Source organism: Poecile atricapillus, chromosome Z, assembly GCF_030490865.1.
Source record: "Poecile atricapillus isolate bPoeAtr1 chromosome Z, bPoeAtr1.hap1, whole genome shotgun sequence".
Classification (NCBI taxonomy): domain Eukaryota; kingdom Metazoa; phylum Chordata; class Aves; order Passeriformes; family Paridae; genus Poecile; species Poecile atricapillus.
Genome location: NC_081289.1, coordinates 142,761,535 through 142,783,232, shown reverse-complemented (window position 1 = coordinate 142,783,232; position 21,698 = coordinate 142,761,535). Strand labels below are relative to the sequence as shown.

The window sequence follows — 21,698 nt, the reverse complement described above, 5'->3', positions numbered from 1 at the left end:
CTACAACACACCCCTATTGGCAAGGCAATTTCGGCCACAAAATTAGCAGAAAAATCCACGAAAGTGTAAGTCTACAAAATTTGTAGAGATAAATAAATATATTTTCCACAGCTTTAGGGGAAAAAGCTCCCCAGTGGATCAGAGGAGTCACACTTCTGGCAAATGGAGAAGGAAACAGGAAGGCACTGCCAGGAGAAGGTGCTGGGGGTGCAGACTGGCTCTTTCAGGAGTAGCTCCCTGTTAGATTAGCTCAGCTACTCTTGACCAGCTGCCATCAAGATCTGAGCACAGCCAGGGATTTCCCAGGTCATTCTTGGCAGCGATATGCCACAGAGAAAAAACCAAAAATTATCTTGTTACCTATCAAAAACAAATCAGAACAGTGCCAGTGTACACTACTGTAAAGCACAGCTCACACAGAAGAAACACATATCCTTGTACTACTGGTTTATTTTTTCCTTTTTAAAGGTACCTTGCAGGAGCTTGAAATTCAACAAGTAATAAAAAGTGTGTTTTATTAGTGATAGATCCACTTTTGCAATGCAGTGTGGCCGTGTACCACTTGTCTAATCTGGGCATGTAGATGCAAAATCCTAAGCATCCTAGAGCTCCATTAAATCACTAGGGGACCTCCACCATAAATACCACAAGCTGACAACCCAAGCAGAAAGACAAAAAAAAAAACAAAAAAAAAAAAAAAAAGGAAGGAAAAAAAAATAAAAAGAGATACTTTGGAATTGCCATCTGGCCTTAGGGATGGTGTCTGTAGCTCACAGGAGATAGAAATACACCACAAAAACACTTAAGTTGCACACCTCCTGACAATAGAGGAGAGCTGGTGTCACTGGTCTTGTTTGAGATGATCTTGAGGAGTTAACAGATCCAAGGTCTCATGCATGCCTGCCCTGACTCACCCTGTGGTCAGCAAGCCTCTCCAATTCACCTCTGGGAAACAAGGATCACACTCAACCTCCTTCAAACCCATTGCAGAGTGGGTTAGTTATTGCCCTTACATAGTTTTGAACCCAAACTATGTGGTAGATGCTAATTACCAGCACAATTAGTACATGAAAGCCACCCAGTTTCGAGGAGCTCCTCCACCTAATTGACCGACTCTGCACCTTGCGTCTCCTTGTGCCTGTGGAGGTGATGGGAGCCAGAGACGCCTTCCTCTTCCAACCAGCCCAATCAGGACAAAAAAATAAATAAAATAAAAAAATAAAAAAATAAAAAAATAAAAATAAAAAAAAAAGGTCCTCTTATTTATCTGCCATTTTACATTGTTAATCTACGCGGAGAGGGACACAATGTACACACTCTCCTGGGCTGCAACACAAACACAAGGTGGTAAAAGCTCGGTGGTGCAGCATTCCAGGGAGTTACCGCTCTGGTATGCACGCATGTACAATGGGCACTCTGTGCCGGCCTCCGCCCACAGGCTTTTAACCTCTCTCACTGCTGGCTGCAAAGAGCAGGCTCTGGAGCAGCTCGGCAGGATGAGCCCACGGCCACCAAGGGTGCAAGGAAGGCACGACTGCCACTGCCATGTGGAGCCAACCCTCTTGGGACCCTCAGAGGGGAGCTGGTGGCTCCAGGACAGGAGGAGTCACACTCAGGTTTTGAGCCACTGGGTAATGTTTTATGGATGGTGAATTAAAAAAAAAAACAGGTTTCTGCCCCAAAGTCTGGTTGTGGGACCCAAAAGCTGGGTCATAATGTCCAAATACTGCTTGGCTGTGTGCCTCCAGCTCAGCATAAACAAGCAGCAGATAAATAAAGTCATAGCATTACACCCGTGTCAGATGAATTCATGCCAAATCCACCTTAAAACCCAACTAAAAAATATTGGCCTCCCGTTCTGCCAAGAGTCTGCAGATGATATCACCAGACCCACAGGTAGCAACAAATAACCCTGCACTCAAATGCTGCACCCAGAATTAACTGGGTCATTGTTTTAGATATCTCCTTACTCTCCTTCAGGGTTAATAGTTAAATGACTTGGGTGCAGGGACATCATACTCGTCTTTCTAGTTTGGGCAGGCTACCTGTGCTTTGACTAATTAGAAACCTCACTTCAGGCCTCTGAACATGTAACCTCTACTGGAAACCTCCCCTCTGCAGAGTGCCTGCAAGCAGAATCACAGAATCATAGAAAGGTTTGTGTTGGAAGGGATGCTAAAACTCATCCAGTTCCACCCCTTTGCCATGGACAGGGGCACCCTCCACTATCCCAGGTTGCTCCAAGGCCCATTCAACCTGTCCTGGAACACTTCCAGGGATGGGGCAGTGACAGCTTCTCAGGGCAGCCTGTACCAGGGCCTCACCACCCTCACAGGGAAGAATTTTTTCCCAATATCATATTTAAACCAACTCTCTGTTGGTTTAAAGCCAGTCATTCTTGTCCTGTTGCTGGAAGAGCTCTATTTCTGTTTTAAATACCCAGGACATAAGGTATGTTTAAATTTCTAGGTGCTGACCCAGGCTGCCCTTCAGGCCTCCAGTGCTCACCCACATCAAGTCCCATTCAATAAGCAGCTACAGAGGCATTTTACCATCCAAATTAAGCTCACCGAGGAAAGTGTTACTTCTATCAGGCTTCCTGCAGTCAAGTTAAATTTGAGGAGGATAATTCACAGGTGAATGACAATAAATTTCACAGAAGTTGGCATTAGCTCTTAATTAAGGAGAGATTCACGCTTCCTCTGATAAGTACTGAGAAATAATCAAATGCCTGCTTGCTCAGCCTTGTTACCAGGGCTCATGTTTCTTATCAGCTCCTCTGGACACCTCAAACACTCTTCTGGAGGCAAAAGTCTTCAAGTACAAGACTTCCTTTTGGGTCATACTGGATGTATCTTATTAAGGGTTCTGAATATTCTGCCTTCTTCAACCTCAGGCAACCATCTGAGTATTCAGATGCCACAGCTACAAAGTGATAAAAGTGAAAACTTGCAGAGGACAAAAACAGAGGTGAGAGCCAATAGGAGGGAGAAGAAATCCACCTGCTTGGGATTATCCATGAAATGGATGTGAACATAATACTTGGCATAGCTTTTGCCTTAAGCTTAGACTCAAAGATCCTGGCGGTCTTTTCCAACCTTAGTGGTTTTGTGATTCTAAGTGTGACAGCAACCACATTAGGAGCAAGCAAACACTGTTTTGGTACATGCAAGTAAGGTAGGCTCAGCTGCCCGGTGTTTCTGCAGTTCCACTGAACTGCTCAAGCACTAGGAACACCAGCAGGGAGTTGGGAGTGATATTAAGAGGTGCTGCCCAAACCCCTTCTACACTAATACCACTCTTAACTACTGAGACTGCTTTAATTTCATTCATAGAATCCAAAATGAATGGATGAAAAAGAAAAAAAAAAAAGTCTTTTGAACAGGTTCAGGTGAGGGGAAACTAAAGCACAAGTCTGAGGCTCATAGGGGATGCAAAGTGGAGGTCACAACTTTTCAAAATCTGTGTCTATCAGGTTGCCTTTGGATCTTCCATTCTCCCATGGGACATTGCGTTAAATCCCTAATCTCTGCAAAATATCAGGAATCCCAGAACCCTCATTACGTTCCATCCTTCTAAAACCATTCACCACAAAGCACTGGAGAGTGTGCAGCAGTGTTTAAAGATGAGATTTCACCTTTCCCTCCAAAGGCTCCTGGTTGCTTCCATGGTGATGCAGGACACCATGGAAATGCAGGTGCCTCATTCTACAGCCAAGGGCAAGTTCTGGTCAGAAACCTGCTTTTATGAGCAGAGTCTGTGAAACTTCAGGATTTGTCATGGGTCTTGAAAACCCAACATCCTGGCATGACACAAGCTGCCCTGAATTCAGTTAACCCATATTGGAGTACAAAAATGACTCAGCCTATTCCTTCCTTATTGTTTTGCAAAAAGAAATTGGAATTTCATGCTTGGTTGTGGTCTCTGTCCATTCACTGCCAGATAGCCAGCAGCATGACTTTGATGCTGATCAGGAACAGGCATCTGATCACACTTCTGTGGAATGGACAAGCACACAATATGAGGCTTAAAATTTTCTTCGTGATGACTTAAAGGCAGTTCCCGAGGATGGGAAAACTTGTAAGCCATAAAGCCAGCATGGTGCAGACAAGTGACATAACATGATACAATACAAAGTCTTCTGGGATAAAATTAAGTCACTGGAATTTCTTTCTCTCTCTCTCTTTTTTTTTTTTTTTTTTTTTTTTTTTAATTTTTTTTTTTAGCAGATTTGAACCAGTGTGAGTTTATACTGGATCAGTATCATGTACCAGAACTGTATTTAATCCAGCTCAGAGCCCTGGGGCTAGATTTATGGCAGCATTGGACCACAGCCTCTCGTACTTCCTGAGGCCATGATCCTCTGAAAGAACAACCCAACTTTGGCAGGGAGCTCAACTAATGACTGTGGCAGTAATTTTCTGTCCACATTATGGATCACACAGCAAACACCCTCTCCCTGTCACTTGCCTTGTGTCCATCTAACTAAGGTAAGTAATTCATTAATAGGGTCAATTAGAAGAAGAAATGTGACTCTTATTCACATGGTCCCTCTGCCTCCAGCTCTGCTTTGTTCAAGTCCTTCTGACTCTGATTTTGCTTGGATTATGTGAGGACTTTCTACAAAGGCACAGGATGCAAGCTGTCCCAGATGTGTGTTATCCACATGAAAACAAGGAGCAAGAGTTAATGGCAAATGCCAGAAATATAATCTTTACTTGTTCCCATCAGATTGTGCTGAGTTTAAGAGCTACCATCCCTCTGTACCCCGTGAGCAGCACTGACTGATGACTGCACCTTGGTGTTCCCAAGTCTGGCAAAGGGAGCTAGGAAAAGTCACACTGGAGGGAAAAATATATGTAAACCAAATATCTGTGATAGCCAGGTGAAGCTGCAAGCATCCTGCCCAAGACAAAGAGGCAGAAATAAATGAAAATCCAAGCACATCTGTAATTACAGAGGCATGTGAGTGTGCACATTACACACACACACATGTATCTGTCTTCTCAACATAGACACATTTAGAGTAGATTATGGGATTATATCTGACTCCATAATTAGGTATGAGACTTTATAATTAGATCAGATAGTCACCTTTCTATGTAAGTAACTAACTATCATACAGGGCTTTCAGGAGGGCCAACTGAATGATTAAACAACTGACACAGCCATAAATCACAAGGACAATAGAAGCAATACTGCCCAAGGTACAGCTGTGACAACCACCAGTGTAGCAAAGCACTCCTCTGCAGGAGAAGGAGAGATGCCCATGTTGCTGCCCAAGGACTTTTACAACCTCTTGCCTGAGAACTCCGCCAAGGTTTTGTAAATCTTCTCGCTCATAACCTAAAGCTGTATCAGTGTTAAAAAAGGGAGTGTGGTCATCAGATCTGTGAACACCTTCTCACAGAGGCTTCTGGTGTCTAAAATGATTAAACTCCTCCCACTTGTTCCCTCTGAGGTAGGCAACAAAAATTTGGTTTGTATTTGGAAGGGACCTTAACAACTATCTTGTACCATCCCCAAGCCATGGCCAGGGACACTTTCCACTAGAGCAGGTTGCTCCAACCCCAAGTCCAGCCTGGCCTGGAACACTTCCATGCATTTACAATTTCTCTAGGAAAGCAAGGTGCAGCGTTTGATCCTAATGACATCAAGAGCTGGCATGCGGTTTCTGCCCATTTTTCTTGTGAGCATCAGGCCTCCAGGACACTGAAAAGCAGAAAGAGATGCCAACTGTGCCTCAGCTCATTCCAATACAAAAAGTCAAGCTGGTAGATTTGCCTAAGTCAGGTCAGCACCAGGTTGCTGAGCTCCCAGACCATCACTCTCCTCGTGATGTACAATCAGAGGTGACTCCTGGGATGACCTAAGAGACCACCCTGAGCACTCTGCTGGACGCAGCAGAGTGTGCCACTGCAAGGATAAAACTTATTCCATTAACAACAGCTATAAAATTCTTTGGGAGGAAGTGTCAATGTGCACAGAAGGGGACTTAAATACTTACTACGCTCCAGCCAGCTCTTGCCAAGCACACCATCCTGGAGGTAGTGGCAGCTACTCCAGGCTACAAATGGAAAGTTTTATGGGTATTTAGGGAAAGGTTATTGGCACAGAGATCGGCCACAGAAAGCAAAACCCTGTACAATTCCATCATCTGTGTTACCAAACTTTCCTAGATTGACTCTGCTCTTGGAGAGCTGCCATCATACACAGTAGCCTCCTTCTAACACCGTCATGGCAGGGCAATAATCTCTTCTTCTCCCTCTGATCAAACATTTCCCTCTGTACCTCAAAATGTGTGGAAAATTATTTCTCTGAATAAATCATTAATGAGAAATTTGTTTTCATTTACTGCTGCTGCCACAGGAATCGTTCTTTCACCTTTTTTTTTTCCTTTTCTCCATTTCCCTTCTCCTTATTTCATTTTTGCTTGCACAAGTGCCAAATAGACCAGCTTCCTCTTCCTTCAGGAAAAACAAAGAACTAAATAAAACCTAACAACACATCTGATAAGGAATGCATCACATCTTGGCTCAGCATCCATTCCTCAGAGCCATAAGTGATGGCACAAGGAGGACCTAAAAGGCTTCTGTCCAAGGTCTACCCCGTGCCCAGTCTGTACAAACAACACATCCCATATTATTCCATTCTCCATGCTTCAAATGATGCTGGGAGTAAGAAAGGTTGGATTTTGTCCATCCAGGACACTGCCATCTGTGTTTTGATGCTGAGTGGTGTCTTGCCTGGTGCTGTATAACGCATCCCTAACATCAGGAGGGGACTGTGAGGAAACGGGGTGTCTAAAGGACATACAAGAAGAATAGAAATAATTTGAGGTATTTAAAGGAAAGCATTGGGACTGCTTTGTCCTGCAAGAGTACATCAGGCTCTTGAGGAAAGAAAGTGTCAGGGCCAGAAGTACAAGAAATTCCCTTAAAGCCTCATAGAGAGAAGAAGAAAAACCAGAAGGCAAAAGCAGCACAGAACACAAGTGGATGCAGCTGGATGCACACGGGACAAAGATCAGCCCACAGTGCTGGGACAGTGATATCAAGAGGCCCAAAAACATTAGCTGGGAGCATACTGATGGGGAGACCTGAGGCCAGGAATAAAGGCAAGATAACTGACAGCTGCTGTGGGCAAAGGGAAGTAGCACCTTTGCCTCTAATTAGGCTGAAGAGGAAGTGGTTACAGAAGTGCTGGGTGAAGTTGAGTCTGAAGGAGATAAAAGCCTGCTGAGTATCCGCAGGCCTGAAAGGCCTCTCCAGCTCAATTACTTTACTGTGCTCTTTGCACACATCGGGCTCCCTCCAAGGCAGCACAGAGGGTCAGCAGCCCCAGATTGATTCACCACTCAAATCCCTATTGAAGCAGGACCAGCACTCTGGATTATTACTCCCTTAGACTCATAGAATCATTAAGGTTGGAAAAGCCCTCTAAGATCATGGACTCCAACCATTCTCTCAGCACTGCCAAGGCCACCCCATGTCCCCAAGTGCCACATCCACATGTTTTTTTGAACACTTCAAGCATGGTGATTCTAACACTTCCCTGGGCAGCCTGTTCCAATGCCTGACCAACCCTCCAGGAAACAATTTATTCCTGTTATCTAATCTAAACCTCCCCTGGAGCAACTTGAGGCCATTTCCTCTCATTCTGTCACTTGTAATACTCCTAACACCACTGGTTTTGTGAAGATGTTAAAGGTTGGGATGGGATCAACCCTTGAGAGGGGAGTCCAGTGTCAGGTCAGCCATGGGTGCCACCTTTCTTCATCAATGACCAGTGGATTGCTGCCTCTAAATATGAATCCTTCACTTAGCTCCCAGCTAAGCAAAGTTTGGTCTGTGTGCTCTGATGGGTCAAGAGAACCCTGAACTAAGGTGTCTGTGCTGCTGCTGCCCATCTGCAGATGGCTGTGGGTTTGAATAAGTTCTCAGTTCCTTCCTAGAAGCATGCTGCAACTTATTGTCATTTTAAATTTTGATCACGCTACTTTTTTTTCAAAGGTTTTCCTTAAGGGCCTTGTGAGGTCTGTTTGCTGAGCTAGAGGTGAAGAAAATGTTCTGTCCTAAAAGTCACACCTAGAAGACAGCATGTTTTAAGAGCAGATGTCTCTTCAGTGTGGTGATAGATGTGGAGGAGCAGGACTCATGCTCCCGTGAGTGCCTCCTATGACAGAGAACTCTAATCTAATGCAACCAACACCTATGAAAAAATGCCATTTATAACTCCTATCCAGCAGGATTGTTGGGCCAGTGCCCTTCTCTTTAAGCCAACAGACTAAAAGAATACCATTGACTTCAGGATGTCTACACTCTAATCTGTTGTGGAGTCAGAAACCATGGCATCCAGTTTTTGTCTCACTTAAACACCAAAAGATGACAGAAGCCATGAAGAAGCCCTACATCCATGAGATAGAGGCTGCTGTCCTCTTTAAAAGCATGCAGTGAGACAAATTTAAAAAGGGAAAGTGTTTCCTTTTTCCACTCTCAATTTTTGTGAATAAATTGAAAACAAAACTGGTAGCTGAAGAGGCTTGCTCAATTTTTCAGGAAGAAAATTGTCATGAAACAGAAAGTATGCAATTTTTCAGCCCATTAGTTGAAGATTTATGGAAATTCCAAGGATGTGAATGTATGGCTTAATATTTTAAACTGATTTGCAAATGGACCTGTAGAGTAACACTTTGCCCAGATGCCTGCTACAACACTTTACATGTGTACAGTCCTGTTTGAACACTTACTGAACTCCCCCAGTTAAGCCTTGTGTCTCTGATCCCTTCTGAAAAAGAACTGAGGAATTCAGCAGAGAATTATTCCCAGTACAGAATTCTATTGAATCACCACTATAGAGCTCAATAGGAAGGCTTTAGAGAAAAAAAAAAAAAAAAGAAAAAAAAGAAAAAAAAAAAAGAAAATAAAAGTGAAAAAAAGGAAAACTACAGGAGGGGTTTCCTTGTCTAGAGAACTAATAGGATTTCAGAGGAGTTTCAGTGGAAACCCCACTGTATTCTCCAAAGCCAAGTATTTAGGAAGTCTTGAGGAGAGGTAGACATGGATCACAGCATCACTCCTGAGTATGCTGGGTCTGGAAACACGGAGGGAAGTTAGGCCAGTGTCCAAATCTTAGAAATCACATCAGTAGGACATTCAGGATATGTGGATTCATATGGAGGGAAGACGTGCCTGTAATGCCTTGCAGCTTGACCTCTGGTTTGAGTATCATCATTTTCTCCCTTCCATCTTAAAACTGGCTTTTCCATCTGCTAAAATGCCAGGAGAGAAAGAGAGTAATTCATTGTATACATATATATCTCAGTTTTAAAGGTTAAGGCTAACAAAAATTTCAAAGTAACTTAAAACCTCAGGCTTCCGATCTTTAACCCATCTCTAATTTTGAGGTATTTTGAGTGAGTCCTGGGTTACCCCATGCTTGCCTACCACACATTCTTCTGAAAAAGATTTCCCAAGCACTGTTACAAATTATACCATACTACTAGAGGAAACTTTGCTCTCATTTCTGCCATCCTCACAGAGCCCTTGTCTGCCCAGGACTGCAGAGCAACCTAGCAACCCTTACAGAATCAGGAATTCACTCTTTCAGAGGCACTGAGAAGAGGAATAAGCCACCCCACAACAGTGTTTAGCCATGATCCCAGCTCCTCCCAATGTATTGCAGAGCCAAGCCTTGGGCCACCTCGTGCTCTGGTGCTCACCAGGGCAGGTCAGAGCCTTGTCACCACCCTATGACCTCACATTTGTGTGGGAATTGGCCTCCTCTTGCATGGCTTTTCCACACATTGTGCTTGCTTTCAAAAGGGCTCATCAGACTCAACAACCCTGCAGGGGAAAGGTAACTCAGGCTCATCCTCACCACCTGCACAACTCCTATATTCCCTGAAAAACCCTGTGCTGGATGGACAAGTACACAAGCCCCACCAGTGTCTACTCATGAGCAAGAGTAAACCTGACCTGGGGATGTGTGAGCAGCACCAGGATCTGTATTCCCAGAGTATTTCCCTGGTCATTTTCCTCTTTGGTCACCTGTTCTGCTTCAAAGTTTCTACTTGGTCTTTTGTAAAGACATAAAAGACAGCAAAACCCTAAATGAAATCGTGTCAGAAGATTTCTTTTCATACCCAGTCATCCCAAACTGAAAGCTCATCACCGCATTAGGCAATCTGTCCTCCAAAGTAAATCCAGCTCCAAAAGTGCAAAATAGCTCCTAAATCTGCTCTCTCTTTAGAGCTGATAAATAGAAATTAGCTACTTCCTTCACTCATCTCCTCAGCTCTGAAAGATAAGCTGTATTGTTCTCTGACTGCTTTTATTCAATTTAAGAAATTATTTTGTCTTCCTTTATTCCCCCAGCTGTTTATTCCCTTAACTTTGTACTCTCCACAACCAGTCAAATGTGAATTCAGAATCCAGATGCCTGTTGCAGAGCTGTGCTTGGTCCCAGCATCCAGCAGACCTCTGAACAGGTCCAAAAATGCAATGAACTTTTGAAGGCACATCAGGTGAAAGCCTTCTCATTGGGAGGAGAAAGAAACAGTCTCCAAGTGTTGCTAACTACACACACCTGCAAACTGATTTCATATCTGTATCAGAGGGAAGAAGGAGTCCCAGTATTGAATGTTTGGCAAATCGCTTTCAGATCTGACAGTCCCCCCAGGCTCAAACACTGAATTGAGGGATTTTGAAGTCCATCTTTAATCAAGGTGACAATTTCCTAACAGCACAAGTCATTTTATTTCCTCAGCAAGAGTAATGGGAAAGGAAACTTTTCTGTCAAGCTGGAAACAGAGAAAGGAATGAGAACAGAACTTACAATAGCAGCAAAACCAGTCCCAGTAGAAACCACAAGCCCTGCAGCAAAACACCGGGAACCTTCTCCACTAAGGTTCTCCCACAGAGTCCCACCTTTCCCACTTTGGACTAGCTCTAAACTTTGGATTTATGCTGCCCTAAGGTTGCCTGGACTTCCCAGCAACGAGGCTAGAGTTTACCATGGATTTCCTCTGACTACTTTACTATTTTATAGGTCACCTATATCAGACAAATATTCCTCCCTGTGAAGGAGGGGAGGCCTTAGCACAGGTTGCCCAGAGCAGCTGTGGCTGCCCCATCCCTGGGGGAGTTCAAGGCCAGGTTGGATGGGGCTTGGAGCAGCCTGGGACAGTGGAAGGTGTCCCTGCCCATGGCAGGGGGTGGAACAAGATGATGTTTAAAGTCTCTTTCAACACAAATCACTCTGATTCTCTGATTTTTACACATGCATTTGCTGCCCTCCTCTCATCACCGGAAGCATACTTAAACACAGCACCTACAAATTTAAAACCCTGCATACCTACACGCTACAGCTGGCAAAAAATGGTGCTGCATTTCCTGAACACAGCTTAAGATCTGTCCCTCTGTGCTTCATGGAACACATTTTGGCAGTTATTAATTCTGCATTTCAACATCATCGCAGACCCACAGATCACAGATACTCCAGAGATGGGTACTTAATGGAGAGCAAGGAAAACTGCCTAGGCATATGGTTAAACAAATCAGTCATCAGTTCACTGGGACATCTTTCATTTCCATCACAGCAATCTGTTGGATCCCAGAACTGTTTTTACGTGGTTCATTAGACAATAGCCTTTCTTGCTACTAGTTGGGTCAAGAGTCAAAATTGCTGTGTAATTGCAAGTCTCAGGGCACAAGGCAAGAGTTTTTCAGTCCTGGAGGGTGTTGTCCAAAGGGGAAAGAAAACAGAAGGGAAAGATTATGTGTGAGCAATTGAGCCCTACTGAGAGGGAAAAAAAGTCACTGAAACTGGGATTAGGCAAATCTGGTAATGGAAAACAAGAGTCCTGTTGGTAAATTGGCACTTGCACCTAAGAGATGTGTGTGGTGGGGGAAAGGAACTCAAAGGATGGGTCAAAAAAGAGCAGAAGAGGAGATTAAGCAGCATCTGAAGCAAAAAAAAAAAAAAAAAATAAGGTTGGACTTTTTTGAGCATTTAATTCCTTAAGTTAATTAAGCACACGGCTATAGCAGTTGTTAAAAAAGAACAGTTCCCAACTTAATCAAAGTACATTATTGAAAACAATACAGAGCAACCTCAGTAGAGGAACCAGTATATATATCAAATCAAGCTAAATAGCTCAGTTATGATCATTATTAATAATAAATCATGGCCACTGTTTCTTTTGTTTGCCAACAACCAGCATAGTTTATGGCTCTGCACAAACCTAACACACCATTTTATAGCATTTCAAAAAGTGCATCCTCCTAAAATGATAATGTGTTAATAATCTATGCTGGGCTTTTTTGGCAGGAACCAAAAAGCTCAAACGACTTGAAATAACATCAGCTAAAAATTATTTATTCCCCATCCCTAGTTGCAGAGAAAACAGAGGTTTTCTTGGCTCAGTTACTTCTCAATAGACTTCTGGTTTCAATTAAAATTTTGAGTCTGAGAAGTTTAAAAAAAAAAAAAAAAAGTTGAAGCCAATAAGAGATGGAGGAGAAGTCTCCATTCACTGAGTGTTTCTGCTTTTGGGTTTTTTTCCCCCTATTTTTACATAACCCTTCTGAGCTAAGAGCACAGATTAAAGTACAAGTCCATTGTGTGGATGGGTTTTGTTTTTTTTTTCTCCTTTCAGCTAAAAAACAAATTGAGATGAAAAAAGTTTCTCCTTTGAGTGGAAGGAGCTTCTGATGAGAGGTGTAATGTCAGCAAAGGCTGAGGAAGAAAGCTGTGCATGAAACAGACACTTCCACATTTTCCCATGAACGTATCCAGCCCCTGGAAGAGTTTAAGGACAGGCTGGATGGGGCTTGGAGCAACCTGGTCTAGGAGAAGGTGTCCCTGCCTTGAGGGAAAATGGGGCTGGAAGGAGATGAGCTTTAACATCCCTTTCAACCAAATTATTCTATGATTTTATGATTCCCTGAAAGGAATTTTTTCTTTTACCGTCCACAATAAAGGGGCCACTCAGGTTTATGCTGTCACTACCTGTCTCTAGACACCTGATAATACCATTTTTCTGTAGCCTGCACCGAGTGAGTCCTGCACTCAGGGGTTTTCAAAACAGTAATCGTTCCCATTTTGGCCCACAATATTCCACACAGGACTGGATTTGTCAGCATCCCTTTCCTCCTGGAACAATTCCACCCATACCAGGAGGCTCAGATGCTCTCCCTGACAGCGGAGCACTGACCGGTTCTGTGCTCTCCTCTCCCTGCTCCTCTGCATGCTTTGCTGTGTGACAGACATACAAGAGGACACACGGAGGGTCCCCCCCGCCCCAGAGCGGGGCCACCGCGGGCCGGTGGCTAATGGAACACCTCTGTGTGCCGGGGGAACAGCCTGCCAGGCTCCCCTGCCCTCCTCCCTCCATCCTCCCGCTCCTCCCGGAGCCCGGCTGGGTTAGCCCGGCTCACGGCAGCCGCGGGGACACCGGCACCCCACAGCACCGGAATGGGTGGGTGCTCCCCTCGCATCCCCCGTGCGCATCCCCCAGGCACGAAGCCTCTCTCATCACCCCTCCCGAGGCCAGGGGACCCTGCCCACCGGGGTGTCCGGCTCGGGTGTGCCCCGTCTCCCCCCCGCCTTCCCGGGTTGGGCTCCCGGCGGCCAAGTGCCCTTTGAGCATCAGGCCCGGGATTATCGGGGCCGTTTATTTGAAGCGGAAACGAATCGGAAATCCTTCTCTCAACTGCCTTTTGGAGACATAAATACAGCAGGCAGGGGCAGCAGCGCGGGGAGCGCCGTGCCCGCTGGGGCGGTGGGATGTTGGGATGCAAACACACGGACACGCTCACGCTGGCACACACGCTGGCTCACACCGACACACGCTCACACCCGGGGCAACGAGGGGTGCGGGGGACCCCCATTTCCAGCTGCCCTCCGGGGAAACCCGGCGAGGAAGGGGTGTGAGTGCGAGTGCCCGGCGCTGGGCAGGAGCCTTGCGCCAGGGCTGGGGTTGACAATAGCCGCCCGCGGCTGCGGGGCTGCGTGTTACCACTCTTCCCCAAAGCACCCCCCAGCCCGATGATATCGGCCGTGTCCAGCCTGTCCATGGCTGGACTCCGCTTCCACCCGTGGTGGGGGCACAAGGGGCCACCAGGGTCCCGGGGGCGGCAATCACCGGCTTATTAAGAACCATTATGCGGCCACCGAGCGTGGTGGGGGTGGCGGCGGGTGGGGGGGGGGGGTGTCCCGCTTCGCTAATTACTCTCCACCCCCGTCCTCCCGCTTCGTTGTTCCCCAAAATCGCAGGTTTTGGGGGCTGCGTGTCCTTTTCAATGTCAAAAGACGGCGGGGCCACCCCGGGGCAGCGGCGGAGCCCCGCGCACACACAGCTCACACTCACACCCGCACACACACAGATATCCCCGTAAGGTTACACTGCTGCTCTCTAGCTCCACTTAACCTGCAATTTACCAAGCGGGGGGGATTTTGGGGAGGGGGGGGGGTCGGTCGTGTCCCACCCCCCCCCGAGTTTCCACGGGCACACACATAGCTGCCACCTACACGTATAAACACATATAGGCTACCAAAGCGGGGGCCGGGAGAGGGGGTATAAGGCGGGGGTGGGGGGGGGGTGGTGGGGGGGAATAAATACATTATTCAAACTCCTAAAAAAAATTCCAACCCCTTCCCAGCAGCACGGTCTTACACACACCACCGGTACCCCCCCACCCCACGGCAGCCACACACAGGCACACACACATGCCCCTAAACAGGCACAAAGCATGGGGAAGGAAGGGGTCGGAGGGGATGGGGAGGAGGATTCGCATGCGGTGCATAGAGAAGAAATATACCCCCCTCCCAAAAAAATAAATAAAGCCCTTTTCCGCGCCATTGCAAAGTCACAACAGTGAAAAAAAAAAAAAAGAAAAGAAAAAAAAAAAGAAAAAAAGAAAAAAAAGAGAGAGAAAAAAAGGACGGCATTAACTTTTGCATGCAGAGGGGGAAAAAATAAATTTAAAAAAAAATAATAAAAGGTTGAGGGAGAAGGAAAAGAAGAGAGGCGTACGATCCTCCTGTAATTCCGATCATCGAGGCAGACCATTCCTCGATGCCTCAGAATTTTTGTTCCCTCTTTTTTTTTTCCCCCCCGCATTTACTAACCCATATCCCCAAAACGGCAGCGGGGGCTTAGTAGCTTCCTCTTCTTCTTCTTCTTCTTCTTCTTTCTTCCTCCTCCTCCTCCTCCTCCTCCTCCTCCTCGGATTTCCCCTCTTCTTGTCTCTTCTCTTTTAGATCCCGGTTCCAATCCCTCGCCACAGCCCCCAAAGGTGCTTTTGCTTGTGTTGCGGCAAACCCATGGCGGTGTTCATCTGTCAGATGGGGATGAGGGGAGCGCCCGGCCGCGCAGCGCACGCAGAGCGCAGGGGGAGGAGGGCGGGGGGGAGGAGGAAGGCACCGGGGAGAGGGAGATGGACGGACAGACAGACGGAGAGATAGCTCGAGAGATAAAAGATAGATAGAGAGGGATAAATAGAACGAGATTGAGCGAGAAAGGGGGGAAAATGGCGTCTTGGAAAGCCGGAATCCCGGAGTAAATCAAATTAACACGCAACACCCAGAGCAGTCCCGGCTAATTTTAGCAGGATCCAAAATAAAATGAAAAGGAAAAAAAGGGGGGTGAGTAGGAGGAGAAGGGGGGGATAGGGGGGCGGGGGGTGAAAGAAAGGAGGAGGGGGTAAGAAGGGGAAAAAAAAAAAAAAAAAGGAGACCGAAAAAAAAAAAAGCCCCTCAATGCACTGGGTAAAATCCTGGATTTGAAATCGATGGAGCTGGTCTCCAGCTCTCTCGCTTTTTCTTTTCTTTTCCTTCTTTTAAAAATTTTTTTGGAGGGGGGGGACTCTTTTGCTCTCTGCTTGTTGTTGTTGGTTGGTTGGGAGCCTTTTGCAGGGGGGCGAGGTTGCGGGGAAGCGTTTTCGGTTTTGCTTTTCCCGGCGAGGAGTTTCAAAAATATTAAAAAGAAACAGGGAAAAAAAAAAAAAAAAAAAAAGAAAAAAGGAAGAAAAAGGAAAAAAAAAAAAAAAAAAAAGGGGGAGGGGAGGGGGGGGGGGGGAAATATAAAATAAAGAAAAAGAGCAAAGCCCCGCCAGGAGAAAAGGGCTGCTTGGCGGCGGCGAGGAAGCTTCCCTTTATCCCTGCTGTCGCTGGGCTCCGGAGCGGGTGCCGGAGCTCCGGCGGGCTGCGGGGCTGCGGCCGCCCGCCCCGCTCCGCTCCGCTCCCCCCGCGCCGCCCCGCGCCGGGCCGGGGGAGGGCGAAGGGAAGGCGGAGGGAAAACACCCCCTTCTCCTGATGGGGCCGGAGTCGGTGCTCGCACACTCACACAACACACACACACACCCGCATCCCCTTCCCCGCTGAGAAAGGGTGCGCCTGGGGGCGGCTTTTTGCTCCCGCGCTGGATTTTTCCTTTCTCTGTCTTTTATTTTGTCTTTTTGGTCTGGTTCTCTCGCCCCCCCCCACCCCGCACTCCCTCTCTCCCTCCCTGCAAGGGGCGGCGATTTGGTTAAGCAGATCTGGGGGGCTGATGTCTCTCTCTTCCCTCTGTTTCTGCCGCTCGCTGCCGGAGTCCTGCAGCAGCGGGGGCGGGGGAGGGGGCGAAGTGTGGGGAATAAATGGTAATGATCAGGCACACACACACACTCACTCGCACACACTCACACGCAGACACGCTCTCGGTGTGGCTGCAATGCTCAGCTCTGGGTTAATGTACTCAACAGTGCCACTACCTGACACAACTGCAGCACTGATGGGGGCAGGGGAGAAAAGGCAGAGGAGGTGAGATTCAGGGCAGGGCTATTTATCCCATTTATCCCATTTATCCCACTCCAGGCTCAGTCTCTCCCACGCCCTCCCACCAGCTCCCCCCTGCCCGCCAGCCCCCCAGCCGGCTTGTGACCTGTCTGAGACATTTTTGGGGTACAGTGACTGCTGCTGAGACCACACTGAGAATTCCCTCTCTGGGGCTGGGGGAGATAAGCAAGGACTCCCAACCCCTAATTTATAGACTAAATTCACCCCCTTCCCACGTACACACACCTTTCAGACACCACTAACAGCACACAAAATACAACACAAACTCAGCTGCAGGCCAGCGGAGCTGTGCAAAATCCAAATCGTTGGGTTTTTCCTTTCCCACCCTTGCTCTGCCAGCAGTCTGCATGATGCTGCTTTTTGGGCTGCCTGCTGGGCAAACCTTTACTCACAGGAGTAAATTGTTGGCTTGCCTGAGTAGTCCCAGAGATGCTGAAGAGGAACCTCCAGAAGAGGGAAGGCTTGTGGAATGGAGCTGTGGAATTGTACTCACAGATGAATATAACATTCCAGGGGCAGGAGGGGGAATGCAGGGAGTACCCCACTGTGTTCCTCCTCATGTTTGATTCCTTGCAAAGATGATGCCACAGGGCTCCTTGTCCCAGAGTGCTGTGGAGGCTCAAAGCACACCAAGTCTCTCTCCTTTGCTCTGGGGCAGATGGTAGCTTCAGGCCGTCATCCTGAGTGACCTGAATTCAGTGTGCAGCTGATGGGTTCCCCCCCACCTGCCATGGAGGCTTATTCACCTGCCATTGTCCCTTACATCATACAATCCAAGAAGTATGTGGCTTGGAAGGGACATAAAGATCCAGTCCCACCCCCTGCCATGGGTAGGGACACCTTCCACTATCCCAGGCTTCTCCAAACTCCCATCCCACCTGGACTTGGGCACTTCCAAGGATGGGACAGCCACAGCTTCTCTGGGGCAACTGTGTGAGTGCCTCACCACCCTCACAGCCAAGAATTTCTTCCTAATGTTCAATCTAAACCTGCCCCCTTTCAGTCTGAAGCTATTCCCCACTGTCCCATCACTCCAGGCCCATGTAAAAGTTCTCCTCCAGCTCTCTTGGAGCACCCTTAGGCCCTGGAAGGGGCTCTAAGATCTCCCTTAGATCCCTTTCTCCTCTCTAGACTGGAAAACTGCAGCTCTCTCACCCTGTCCCTTTAGGAGAAGCAACAGATCTACAAAACAGGTTCCAGTAACACCAAATGGCTAAAAGAGGTTTGTGGGCCCACAAGGTGCCAGCACAGCCCTCAGCAGACTCAGCTACCTGGGTGAGTGTGTGCCCTCAGCCCCACAGTGTTCTGGGAAAAATTCCTGGGTAAAAACCACTCCAAAGCATCTCTTCCCTTTGGATCTCCCCATGTGACTGACATCTGCCGAGGTACCTGCACATCCCACACGCCCGACCCGAGGGGCAGCCAGCTGTGCCTGTCCTCCCCTCCTGGCCTTTTCCTCACGCCTCTCTCCAACAGGAGAAAACAAAATAAATCAATAAAATACACAAGAAGCCTCCCAAATGACGACCAACAGATCAACCCCATCTCCATCCCAAACAAACACGCAGCTCACAAACTTTGGAATCGGAAATGTCACACTGAAAATGTTGACGTTTCTGATTGAAACCAAACAGGGATTGTCATTTCCAATCAGCTCTTTGACATGGAAGGGAGGCTTGTTTGTTTGAATTCAATCACCCAACTGGAGCTACATTTTGTCATTTTGTATCTAAACAAAAGAAAAAAAAAAAGAAACAGTTTCAACATTTCTTGGCAGAACCGGTGGTGACATTTCCTGTGAAGAATTCGGGATTTGAAGTGAAAACTTTTGGCAGGTGAACTCTGTGTCAAAGAGCTCCACTGACCATCACCTTCCTCCTTGGAATAAGCTGACACACAGCCAATGAAATAATTGGCTTGATTAAATTAACACAGAAAAACAAATTAAAAAAAAAAAATTGAGAGAAAGAGAAAGAAAACAAAAAAAAATCACGTTTGCTCCCTCTTTGCTAGAAAATAATATTTTGATCATAGTCAATAAATTTAGGATAAAAACTGTTTTGTGAGCCTTTTCTCTTTTTATCTTGTATTTATTTTCTTCTGGAGAGTATATATATATATATATAAGTAAATGTGTTTAAGCAGCCACACAAAAAATAATTTCAAAGTGAGTTCAATTTAGAAAGCAATAGAGATAATGGCTTATTTCATGCTCACTTTGAAAACATGGCAGAGTTTAAAGAAACAAAAATAAGAAAGACTCAGACCTAGTAAAGGAAGTTTGTGATTCACCCAAAGTTATTTTTAGGCTTGTCATATGTATAATTGAAAGGAAAAAAAAATCGCACCTGGTTATTTTTACTTGTAGACATCAAACTCTCTCAGGGTAAATTTCATAAACAGAAAAAGACCCATTCCTTTGAGTGGTCACTGTGTAGGACACGTGTGTGTAAATCATTGTGAATCACTGCTGACATCAAAGGTTTTCTGACCCGTGGTTTTGTCTTCTAGATCTAGAAATTTTTCCCTCTTTCAAACAGCCTCTCCCCTCTGTCTCTGCTGTGTGTCAAGGAGTTTAATCTAAGTGGATAATCTCAAGGATGAAGTTTTCTCCTCTTTGTTCTTTTCACTTAAAAAAAAAATAAAATAAAATAAATAAAAATATGATGGTGTTCATAAAGTTGGTTTGGTTCTGCAGCAAAGACCTGAGATGAGTTTCTTATTTCTGCCTAACAGTCTACACACAGCCTAGACTGCACGGGACAGATGTTTTGTGATGAAGGTCATGAGCCTGTTATTTTTATATAAATAGCATATTGAGTTAAATACCTATATAACTCTCCCTACATTCAAGATATGAATTAAAATTATGCAGAATTATTGGGTGATTTGTAAGTCAATGTGAAAGCTACAGAAAAAAAAAATAAAAATAAAAAAATAAAAAGATCTTGAGAGGCCCCCAATAAAACAGTGGTAACTTTATAGGACAGAAAAATGCAATCAGATCATCAAAAGTATATATGAACTATTAAAATTGCTTAAAACAAATAGTTCCCTTGTGTGCTTTGGCTTATCAGATATCTAGCACATTTCTGAGATGTATGTAGATTATCTATCTATCTATCTATCTATCTATCTATCTATCTATCTATCTATCATCTATCATCATCATCATATTATTATGATCATTTATCTATTTATTTGTACACAACCAAAATTTCAGATATAGTTTCCAACTCCTTGTATCCCACTGAAATCATATTTTCAAGACAAATGAAAACAGGGGAGAAATGTAAACATATTTCAATCACCCAACTGGATGGTGATTCAATGGTAATTCAACTGTTTGGACGAATTAGGAATAACAGTGATTTTTAAAGTTACCCTTTTATTTTATAAATCTTTCTGACCTCTGGTATTGAGTTTCAACATTGTTGTGTGAACAATGACAGGCAAGAATCAAAATTCAGGGCCAAGGGGTTGGAAACCAAGTGCAAACCTAATTTTGGAAGACATAACTCCCCTGTTTTGGTTGTTTCTCCATGGTTTTAGGGCATTTAAATGCACAGTTCCCCCAGACCATTTCCCTTGTACATTATTTTGATAACTCAGAAATGACACCCTTGTCTCAGCATCTTCATGACGCTGACAAAGGCTGTGTCATGTTGGTTATCATCCAAAACCAAGAGGATTTTTTCTCCAGCTCCTCATCAAGGACAATTAGGAGAAAACTTTGGTAGCTTAACAACCAGGAAGACGACCACATGTGATGCTCAGGTTCAAACCCAGGCTTTCTTATCTATCTGCTCTTTCCACATCCTTCCTTACCCCTGTGGAGGTGGTGTCTAAACACTTCTCTGCACACAGAAGTTGTACTGCTCAGTGATGCAGCACTTGCTGACACACCAGCAAAGCACCAGGCCCTGCCCTTTGCTCAGACACTCGTGTCCTTTTGGAGCCCTCTGAAGATCTGCTCTTTCAACATCCATCAGCTTGCCACTGCTCCTACTGTGTGCTGATGTTTCTCAGTCTTCCCCAAGCAAATGAGTGACTCTCATCTCGTAAGTGCATTGAATTATTTCCCTCATAAAAACACCTTCAAGGAAACCAATCATTAATAAGCATCAAAATCCATCCTGGATTCTCATGTGCACTGTTGCCTTACCATGGTGTGGAATTCCATCACAGTTTTCATGCAGATTACAGTCTTGCACCTGTATGTACACACACCCTTCAATATATGTACTTACTATGTTTATCTAAGGTTTAAAAAGCAGCAGAGGAGCAGCAACATGAATAAAAGCTCAAAGCATCAGCAGAAATGTAACATCAGTCAATGAAGCACAGGACAGGCAGGATGTAATTGAAAGCTATATAATTTAGGATAGGGAGTGAATGGAAAAAAACTGGATCTGTTTGGGAATTTTGGCTATAAAGAATTGTTTAATCTAGTTGGGGAAGTCATAAAAGGAATTGATAACTGGAAGTTGAATTCAGAGAAAATATCACATTGCAATGAAGATGTACGAGGTTCATAGCAATTAATCACTCCAGAAGCTTAATAGGAGGATGGGTAAAAATCACCATCTCATGACATTTTCAGCTTGGAGAGTGGATGGCTTCTGAGAAGATATGTTTTAGCCAAGCAAAAGTAATTGGGTTCAGGACAGGAGCAGACATGAAATGAGTTAAGAACTGCCTAACTGACAGATCTCTGAAAGCAATTGTCAATGCAGAATTATGGCCAAAGAAGAGTGTTACTAGGGTTTCCTCTTATGCTATTCATCAGTGATATGGAAGTAAATATAAAACTACTCCTGATGACATTTGTAGATGACATTACGGTCACTGAAATAGCA

The 21,698-nt window shown here is 45.4% G+C and overlaps 1 protein-coding gene across 2 annotated transcripts in view; it reads right to left on the bottom strand.

Moving 5' to 3' along the window:
• The window catches only part of SETBP1 (SET binding protein 1), a 271,241-nt gene extending 255,596 nt beyond the window's left edge, over nt 1-15,645 (bottom strand). For both annotated transcript variants that reach the window (XM_058864577.1, XM_058864578.1), the window contains exon 1: nt 15,133-15,645. The gene's annotated coding sequence lies outside the window, so the exon portion shown is untranslated. The remainder of the gene's footprint in view (nt 1-15,132) is intronic.
• Nucleotides 15,646-21,698: the final 6,053 nt, after the last annotated feature.